A 9,805-nucleotide genomic window follows, 5' to 3' on the forward strand; every position below is an offset into this window, starting at 1 on the left:
GTGTTTTTGGAGGAAACCGGAGCACCCGGAGGAAACCCACACGGACACAGGGAGAACACACCAACTCCTCACATACAGTCACCCAGAGCGGGAATCGAACCCACAACCTCCAGGCCCCTGGAGCTGTGTGACTGTGACACTACCTGCTGCGCCACCGTGCCGCCCCATTACATTTATTTTAAGGCTAAAGGTAGTGTGTTGATTCTGTAATACCAGGAATGATATGTAGACGGCACACTACACATAGGCATAATGATGTGATCTCATCTAATTCTTAATGGAAAAACCATCATGGCTGGCTGACAAATAAACCAGTTTTTCCAAGGAACGGGGACCTGGGTCCTCCTCCTCAAATAATTAATAAGTTTAATCAGTTATATGATAACAAGAGAAATCGCCAGATGGTGCTGTCGATGAACGATTAATTTAGCCATCCGCTAGCCCTTCACTGGTGGATAGTTTCTGGTGTATAGCGGACTTGAAAATTAGGTTCATTCCATAAAGTGGTCATTGAGTGGAAGCCCAACGTCTCAAAGAGCACACTAAATGAACGGTAGAACTGAGAGACTAGCATTTCCAATAAGCTTGAAAGCTAGCTAGCACTATCCACACTGGATAATGTTATGACTCAGAACACTGTCCATAACAGAAGGTACCAACCTTGATGCCTTGCTGCCCATGCTATTAGAAGGCTGCATTTGGACAGGAAGGTAGCTGTATTCGAATCACAAGACACACTTTAAAGGCCGGGATTCATGAAGATATAGCCAGGATAGCAGTACGCTAACATTCACTAGCAAGAAGCTCATTTTTAACAAGACATGTGCTGCGTATGAAATGACCCCACAGGATTATGGGAAAGACCTTTATGCTGCTTTAAAATAGCAAATTTATTTTATGCAAACTTTTAATTCATATGACTCACTGCATTCCTCACCACACAGCATTTAGGACGTTTCAGACACAACCATTGTTTACTGCATGCTTGATGATGCACTTTGAGAGATCAGTGGTCAATTCCACTCCAAATGTGATGGCTACCCCCAATCTTCACACGTGTTTGTATTTCTTTTTCATTGCAGGAGACCAAAATAGACTGTGTGAGAGTCGCCACCAAAGGTGAGACCACTATATTGGGTTAGCTTGCTGTAGTGGATTGAAATGTCTTATTAGGTTAATGGCTTCATATCGTGCGCACTAATATTAACAGATGATTAAGACTAATTCTATAGTGCTTGTGATTTTGACGAAAGTAATGTTCTTTTCAACTGTGTTAAAGTTGTGGATGTTTTCAGCTTGATTCTTAACTCCTTACACACTCTGGTTGTTCTCTCCCCTTTTTCCTCTTTTTTTAAATCTATTTCTTCTCTCTCTTCTTTTCTGTGTTGTGATTTTCAACATTTGATATATATTTCACTCTATGGATCTCTCTGTTACTCTATCTATCCCTCCTTCACCTGTGTATCTCTATTGTTTCACTCTCCTATGTTCCTCTGTCTCTCGCCATCTTTAATTTCTCTATATTTTCTCTCAATCCTTCTCTCTCTCTCTATCTGTCTATCACTCCCTCTCTCTCTTTCTCTGCATGCTGTTATGGATCTTGCTTTATCAGCCGCTATTCTAGTGACGCAGCTCACTACCCCCTACATCCGCATCGCTCCAGCTGCAGGCGACAACCAACTAACAGGTCAGACACTTACCCTGCCAAGACTGTCTCTGCCTCTGTCTATATGCTTCCATTACTACTCCCATCACCACCCATCACAGACACCCAAAGACGAAGGGAGGGAGAAAGAGACAGAGCGAGATAGCGGGTGTTTGTCTGTGGTTGTGCATGCACAAACACACACTCACATACACACCTACATTTTTCTACAGTGCTGATGCAATACCCACTACTGTTTCTGATAATGTTAAGTAAATATATCTTAAATCTTGGCTCTATATCTAATATTTCTCATCGTGAGATGGGATAATCCTCTTGTTTCTACTCACTGTTACTTTAGAGAATGTGTCTTTTTCCATTGATGGATCATTTACTTCTTAACACAAGTCAAATTATCTGCCAGTGGGATACAACACATTAATAAATAAAGTCATAATACTCACACTGTAGTCGCACTAGATTTGAGATATTCTAACTTGCTAAGATAACATTTTTACATTGCGGTAGACTGCTGTGCCGAAGTGAGTATAAATACACAAACAAACTCCCACAACATATTCGTACGTGACAGTGTCCTGCACTCTCACACTCGGCACACACACTTCCATAAACACTTCACTCTTAGCTGACATGCTTGTTACACATCCATGCTTGCAGGACATCCATATGTAAACACACACACACACAAACACACACACACACACACACACACACAGACAAAACTATTCACTAACAGGGTGTCTGGATGTAGTGCTATATCTCCGCATGATTGGAGAGGAGTGGGTTTAAAACCTGCAGGGAAAAAAAGTCACACACACATGCACACACACGCACACATCCTCACACCCACACACAGTCGAGCAGAATGTCCCATTTCTCTCATTTGTCATCCTAAACTCACTGTCAGAGGAAACCGCTCTATTCACAGGTGGCTGAGCTGACATGGCTTCTCATTACAGCATAAACACACACACACGCTTACCGTGGGACACTCTTATCTATGGGGGAGGGGGGGGGGAGGAAGTCTTGGGCCTATCGTATATTGCCTCCCTGAGGCTATCTCTCCCTGGCAGCTAGCAAGGAACACATAGCTCCAGCATTATCAACTAGCAATGCCTGATGGATCCAGCAAATAAATAGCCCAAAAGTCTCAATGGAATCCTACTACTTTACATTCAAGGTTAAATAAAGTTTATATATTGGCAACGCTTTTAAACACCAGTGCCAACATTGTGCTGTATTTGCGTGAATGGTGTACAAATGCTCATTTCACACTATTTTCACACGGCTTATTTTAAGGTCATTCACCACTCAGCCACCAGTTTCCAGTCCTACAATCTCTGCCAAGATGAGCATTTAGACTTTTACTGTCAAACTAATGCATTGTCAAACCCCTCAATGTCCCTGTTTAGTTAATACACACATTTATAGGTTTACGTTGGTTGAGCATTCATAAATCCATGTGATTTCACTCAGACTTTTGTGGCTCCTTTACAGATAGTTCCCTTATATTTCATTTATTCATTCATTGTCTGTAAGCTCTTATCCAATTCAAGGTCGCGGTGGGTCCGGAGCCTACTTGGAAACACTGGACGCACGGCAGGAACACACCCTGGAGGGGGCGCCAGTCCCTCACAGGGCGACACACACTCACACATTCACTCGCACACTCACACCTACAGACACTATTGAGTCGCCAATCCACCTACCAACATGTGTTTTTGGACTGTGGGAGGAAACCGGAGCACCCGGAGGAAACCCACACAGACACAGAGAGAACACACCACACTCCTCACAGACAGTCACCCGGAGGAAACCCACGCAGACACAGAGAGAACACACCACACTCCTCACAGACAGTCACCCTGAGGAAACCCACACAGACACAGAGAGAAAAACACCACACTCCTCACAGACAGTCACCCGGAGGAAACCCACGCAGACACAGGGAGAACACACCACACAGACACACAGACACAGTCACCCGGAGCGGGACTCGAACCCACAACCTCCAGGTCCCTGGAGCTGTGTGACAGAGACACTACCTGCTGCGCTGCCCTAGTTCCCTTACAGATTCTTAAAATATTATTAATATTAATGTTTGGTAACTGATTTTTTTAACCACATTATAATAAAGGTTAGGTTAAGTGTAAGTGTTAGGGGTACTTTTGCACACTCAACTTCAAGTTCAAGTTCAACACAGACTGACTCATCTTCAGAGCATCGTCACAATCAGATTAAAGTGAAACCAATGCCATCAATATTAATTAACAATGAAAAGCGAACCGAAAGACAGCTGTTTATTCATGACATGAGAATTGTGATCATTTTAAAGCAGTTTATATTTCTGTGAATTTCTCGAGTGAACTGCCTTTTCCTCTTTGACTCTTCAACAATTCAGGTGCCGCAACTCACAAGCCGAACGCTGTGGAGCCAGAGAAACAGACAGATCACACGGTGAAGATCGCCGGGGTCATCGCTGGCATTCTGCTCTTTGTCATCATCTTCCTTGGTGTTGTCCTGCTCATGAAGAAACGGTAAGTTTTCCTCAAAAAGTAACGGTAACCCATTCAGACACACACAGGTCTTGTTTGTATCACATGTAATTATACAACACTGAAATGTTTCTTGTAGTTACTGCGTAGTACGTCTGAAATTCACTCACTGATTAAGTTTAAAGGTTGAGAACCTGTTATTTTGCCCATGAATGGCCTTTCCATGTTTTGAATTCAAACAGGGTTCGTGTCCCAGTTGTAGAATTTATGATTAGCGTTATAGAAAGTGCTAGAAACGTCAGTGCAAAAGACTAGTCGACATAAACAAGTATCTGCCAGTCTGGGACTAAACTGGGTTATACAGATAGAATTAGAGTTGTCCTTCAAGCGCAACACCCCGAGTGACCATGGGTTAAAAGACGCATTGTTAGGCTTCGTGTGCCTTGGAGGAAGGCATGCACAAGATAGGTGGAGAATGCGGGTGAATAATCATTCAAAAGTGGCTCATGGCCTTGTTTCTCCTAAGAGTAGAGCTGCTAATCACATTCCTCATAATCACATTGATATGCAGTTCATGGGGAGTCTTGTTTTTCTAGACAAGCATCTAAAAGACTTACAAATCTTGGGGGTTTCTTAGTTCAACTGCAGCCATTAATAATGGATTCTCCTTCCAATTTCTTTTTGACCCCTGCTCCATTGCATTGTCAGTGTGATGCTGAATAATTAATCTAATTATGTTGATAACTCCTATTAAAATGAGTTTGTGGCAGTGAGAGGGATGTGATGAAAAATTAACGCAGGGAGGCAATCTATCTGTCACCCTCAACCAAAACATGAAGTTTCAGAATCCAAGATCTTTGGAAGACCACTCTCTGCAGCAGAGAATGAGGAGGAGAAAGAGAGACAGTGATTTTGTGTGAAAGCGCAGAGAGAGAGAGAGAAACAGAGGGAGAAGGGAGATGAGAGGGAAATGGTGATGAAAGCTGGGGAACGGTGGAGTGATGGATTAGCTGCAGGCTAGTTTACATTAGCCTGGTCCCCTACAGCCCTCTATCAGAACCCAGGGGCCTCTAGACTCAGTCTGAGCAAATATTCAAGTCCTATTTCACTCATGTACTCACACAAACACACGCGGTGCCTGCTCGTGCTGCATTTGTTCTAGATTAGCTGTTGTCTCTTAGTCACCCATCAGTAAAAACACAGAGGGATTGCTGAATAGAAAAGACCCGCAGGGCTAATATCATCTCCACATTACAATAACCCATACTACCCCTTGTCTCCAATGTGCTTCAACAACTTCATGTAAACACAGCAACACAGAATACCTTTTCCAACTGTGAGCTTAATTCAGAAATAATCAGGCCTTGTCATATTTGTGCCTTAGATATGCCACAAAAAAACACAAGCCCGTCTGGAAGTCTGGAAATTTCCATTCATGAAGCCTATCCGGGGAGAGGTCTGAGTGACAGGCTAAGGTTATGATCACTATGCATAGCCAGTTTAATTGAATCCCTTTTCAATATAGCTTAATCAAATGAAGGGGCGTTTGAATATGTTGTTTTAATTAGCCAGATTAGATTAGAAATGGAAGTGTGCTAGGACATGCTAATCCTCATGTTAAATCTAACCCTGTGGTTCAGTTGATATTACCATTCAGAATCGAGACCAAGGCTCTTTGGAATGTTATTGCAGAAAAACAGTCTCCCCGGGTATAACTGCTCACAGAGTGGCCAATGCCAGTGCAGCAATAACTGAAACCTGGTGAGCCTTATTGTATGAAATGACCCTGTTGCTCACAAATTAAAACTTTCTTTACCACGTCTCTTTCCGGCACCTGACAGGGACAGGATTCAAAAACAATAAAAGATCCTTGTAATTTTTTTAGCGCTAAAACCCTACTTTGAAGTAATATGGATTGTAGTTAAAATGCTTATTAAAGGGCAAGCTTCCAACTCAGTGAAGTCAAATTCAGTGACTAATTTTTAGCGTTATCAAAAAAGTACATTAAAAATCTAGGTGACATTTAACTGAGGGGCAGAATTTGAAAGGCTGCTTTATACCTTCATGAGTGCACATCCTCTACAGAGAACATAGATTACTGTTCATGTTCTAAATGTAATTTATGGGGTAAATAAACCGAGATTGGCCGTGCAAAAGTTGATGTCAAATTTAATATCTTGAATTTATTTTTCCACTGTTACACTACACTGATATTTGCTGTACTATGCTGTACAATAAATGTGTCCTCTGCTGACGATGTGATATGTTAAAAATAAACAGAACTATTCATTATTATAGACCTTCATAAAGGCTCATTTCAACAAGCATTGGTTGTTCTAATGGTTGCATTTGTCCATTTTGGTGTCACATCAAATTAGCAAGTTTCTGTTTATGTTATTAAAGGCTAAGCACCACTTAATGGACCTCCATGAATATTTCACATTATTTTAGTTACTGACAGATATAAGTATGAATTAAAATGAAAATAGCAGCTTAATTCGCTTTAAAACTGACAATTTTATTAAATTGACGGAAAAACCCGAGCTCGCTACGGAAATTCTTGAACGCAACAGTGACGTCACTGGTGAACAACAGCTGAACAACGCCGCGGTAAAACACCGTTATGACTGACTGTTATGACAGTATCTAGCTAAATAACCAACGTTATTCATGGCAATAGCCTAGCAATAAGCTAAACTCAAATGTAGAGGTACCGTTATTCTTGTAAATGTGATCGAAGTCGAACTCGAATTCATCCGACACTATAAACCTCCGTAATGCAGCTACGTAGCCGAGTATAATCTGAGCCACCGAGTTTAGCGAGTCAAGCTAACGTTAACTAACACCAACTAAAACAGGCGAAATGAGTGTCCTTACCCTGTTTACCTCCATGTTACAGAGGCTCTTGAACACCTTTCGTTGGTGTCCTTACATGCCCATATTGTTGGAAAAGCGCCAGTGAAATGAGCTACAGATAACGGAGTGAGCGGACGGTCCTTTCCAAAGTGCCCGTTTAAAGATGACAAATTTAGTCCATTTTCTGGATATTTTGGGATCTTTGGGCCTGTGGGCACAGATGTCCCACTGTACATTGAATGATTGCAGCCAAAAACAACACACCTTTTCATCATTTTGCATTAAATTAAATGCAGCTTCTAGAGTTGTTGTCCACCATCTACGTCACAGGCAAGACGCCTATTAGAGTTTCCCAACACCGTTGAGGGGGGGAGACCAACGGTCTTTTAAACCTTATTCCTTGAATTAGTAAGAAATAACATGTTTTCTGACTATCAATAAACACAAGTTAGGAACTCAGACTCCATTGTATTTATTTGTTTGACACTTTCATATCGCTGGTGCTTAGCCTTTAAGAAAGGGTTTATTTACATGTCATGAAGCTTTATGCCCTTTGGCAAGGCGTAAATGACGAACAAGTTTATTAATATTCATAGGTTTTAATCGGAAATCACTTTTAGCAAAGTGAACTCGTTTGGTCCCATTAATTATTTCATTTAAATTACAAGTGAGTGAACCAGTGCTTAAACTACTGCACTTCCACAGCTCATCGCCAAACGTTTACAGCTTGTCCTGAGACATGTACTCTGCTTAGGAACCATACCTGGCCCTACAACACGATACGACAGTGTCAGATAAGACTCCAGTTGTAAAGGAAATGCTTTCAGATGTATTATGAAGCCGCATTCTCGATGTAGGGTGTCTAATGCTCATACCATAAGAGTTGTTAAAGTATCTGTATCACTTCTGGTATCACGACATTAGTCATGGTGTTAATAAGAAAGGAAGTAATTTGTCTTGCCCGTCTCTAATAGTCAATCCAATAGTAAGCATGCCAGAGGCCCCCTTCTGCAATCACCGTATCTCACTTACGTTCACAAGGCCAAACCTCTCTCTCACTCTCTCTAGTTCTCTCTCTCTCTCTCACACACGTATGCCACCATGTCTGCTTTTGTTCATCTTTATCTCTTTTTCAAACATTAATATTTTTTACTTTTTCTTTCCTTCCATTCCATCCCCCCTCCACTGCTTATACCCCTCCACCACCTCACTCGGCAGAAGAACCTATCACTCCTACACTTATTACCTGTAAGTAAACACCTTTGTACAATGTTAGTGCATTTGCTCTTTCAAGCTAGATTTGTACACTATTTCCTGCATGATTAGAACAAGCTCTTCTACTAAGGTCCTCCTATAGACAGGCATTTTATAGCTGAAGTGAAATACCAAGTTTAATCCTCACAGCAAGGAATGAATTGAATTTCAAATCATCAGCTAAGCTTGATTTGTGCAAAGCAAAATCAATATCACTAATGCCGTTTTTGAAATCTGATATAGGGTGAATGATTTTTCTATCCGTTGTCAAAGTTTGATACTGAAATGCCTGTCTTTTCACAATCAATGTTTCTACGATGAAAGGGGACCTTGATATCCCGCTAATTATTTTACATTTCCTCCATCTCTCTTCTGAATGATGAACTAACACGCAGCGCTAGTGAGGAACTGAACCCTTTTGCTTTGCTTGTGACGGCAACCGGCGAGAGGAGCAATGGTCGTTTCCACCGCGTGGGAACGTTCTCGACCATCTCCGTTCTCACCGCTGGTCAGCACAGGCATGGGAAAAGCAGGACATTAATCCTTCTTCTCATTCCAGCCCCCTGCATCCTCATCCTCACCTCTGTTTATTTAATTCACAACAGTCTCCATTGCTTTATCATGTTGAATTGATTTAGTGATGTTTCCTGCATGGTTCATGTTAGCTGCATGCTGATTGGACCCGTTTGCCCGTTGTGTAAGTTGGTGATTGATGAATGGTTGCAGTACTTGGTTTGTTGTTTATGTGTAACACTGAGAATGCCAAGGCAAAGAAGCTCAAAGGAACTGGAAGCAACCCGAGGTCTCCCACGTCAAAAGTTAGCCAAATCCTTTTCTTTATTATTATTATAATTTTTTTATTTTATTAAATTTAAATATTCAGTCAACATTTACACATCAAACTGAATTTGTGTTTGGAACCTGAGCAGTTAAAAAGAAAGAAAGAACAAAATGAATGCTACGTAACATTTAAATGAACTTGAAAAGTCTCAACATAACAAGGGATTTATATAATTTTCAGATTTACTGTAACCGTAAGCTAGATTCCATAGAAATTGCATTAGGGTTGGGCGGTATAATGATGATACCGTATACCTGCGGTATTTAAAAATGTGGACGGTATCTCAAAATGAGGGCGGAATAAATGACGTGTGTGTGGTGGCAAATTTCTGCTGTGTCTTTAAAAGTCGGCTAAAATGTTCGTGTGCATTTAAGATAGCCACAGGGAGGGGGCGCTGTGGGAGCTCAATTATTGTTGATGTCACGGTCTGAAAATGTGTTGAGAAAACACAAGCCCAGTAGCACACCACAGTTGTAAGTTTAGCGCTGAGTTTGGGTTAAAAGTACATCACAAATTTGTGTGTACAATGGAAGTATAATTTTAAAAAATTATGTACTTTTAACATAGCGCAGCAGGTTAGTGTCGCAGTCACACAGCTCCAGGGTCCTGGAGGTTGTGTGTTTGAGTCCCGCTCCGGGTGACTGTCCATGAGGAGTGTGGTGTGTTCTCCCTGTGTCTGCGTGGGTTTCCTCC

At 41.5% G+C, this 9,805-nt stretch overlaps 1 pseudogene; it reads left to right on the forward strand.

The window, feature by feature from the left end:
* Positions 1–9,805, forward strand: part of LOC136679682 (receptor-type tyrosine-protein phosphatase mu-like) — a 252,906-nt pseudogene that overhangs the window by 180,471 nt on the left and 62,630 nt on the right.

Source organism: Hoplias malabaricus, chromosome Y (genome assembly GCF_029633855.1).
Source record: "Hoplias malabaricus isolate fHopMal1 chromosome Y, fHopMal1.hap1, whole genome shotgun sequence".
Classification (NCBI taxonomy): domain Eukaryota; kingdom Metazoa; phylum Chordata; class Actinopteri; order Characiformes; family Erythrinidae; genus Hoplias; species Hoplias malabaricus.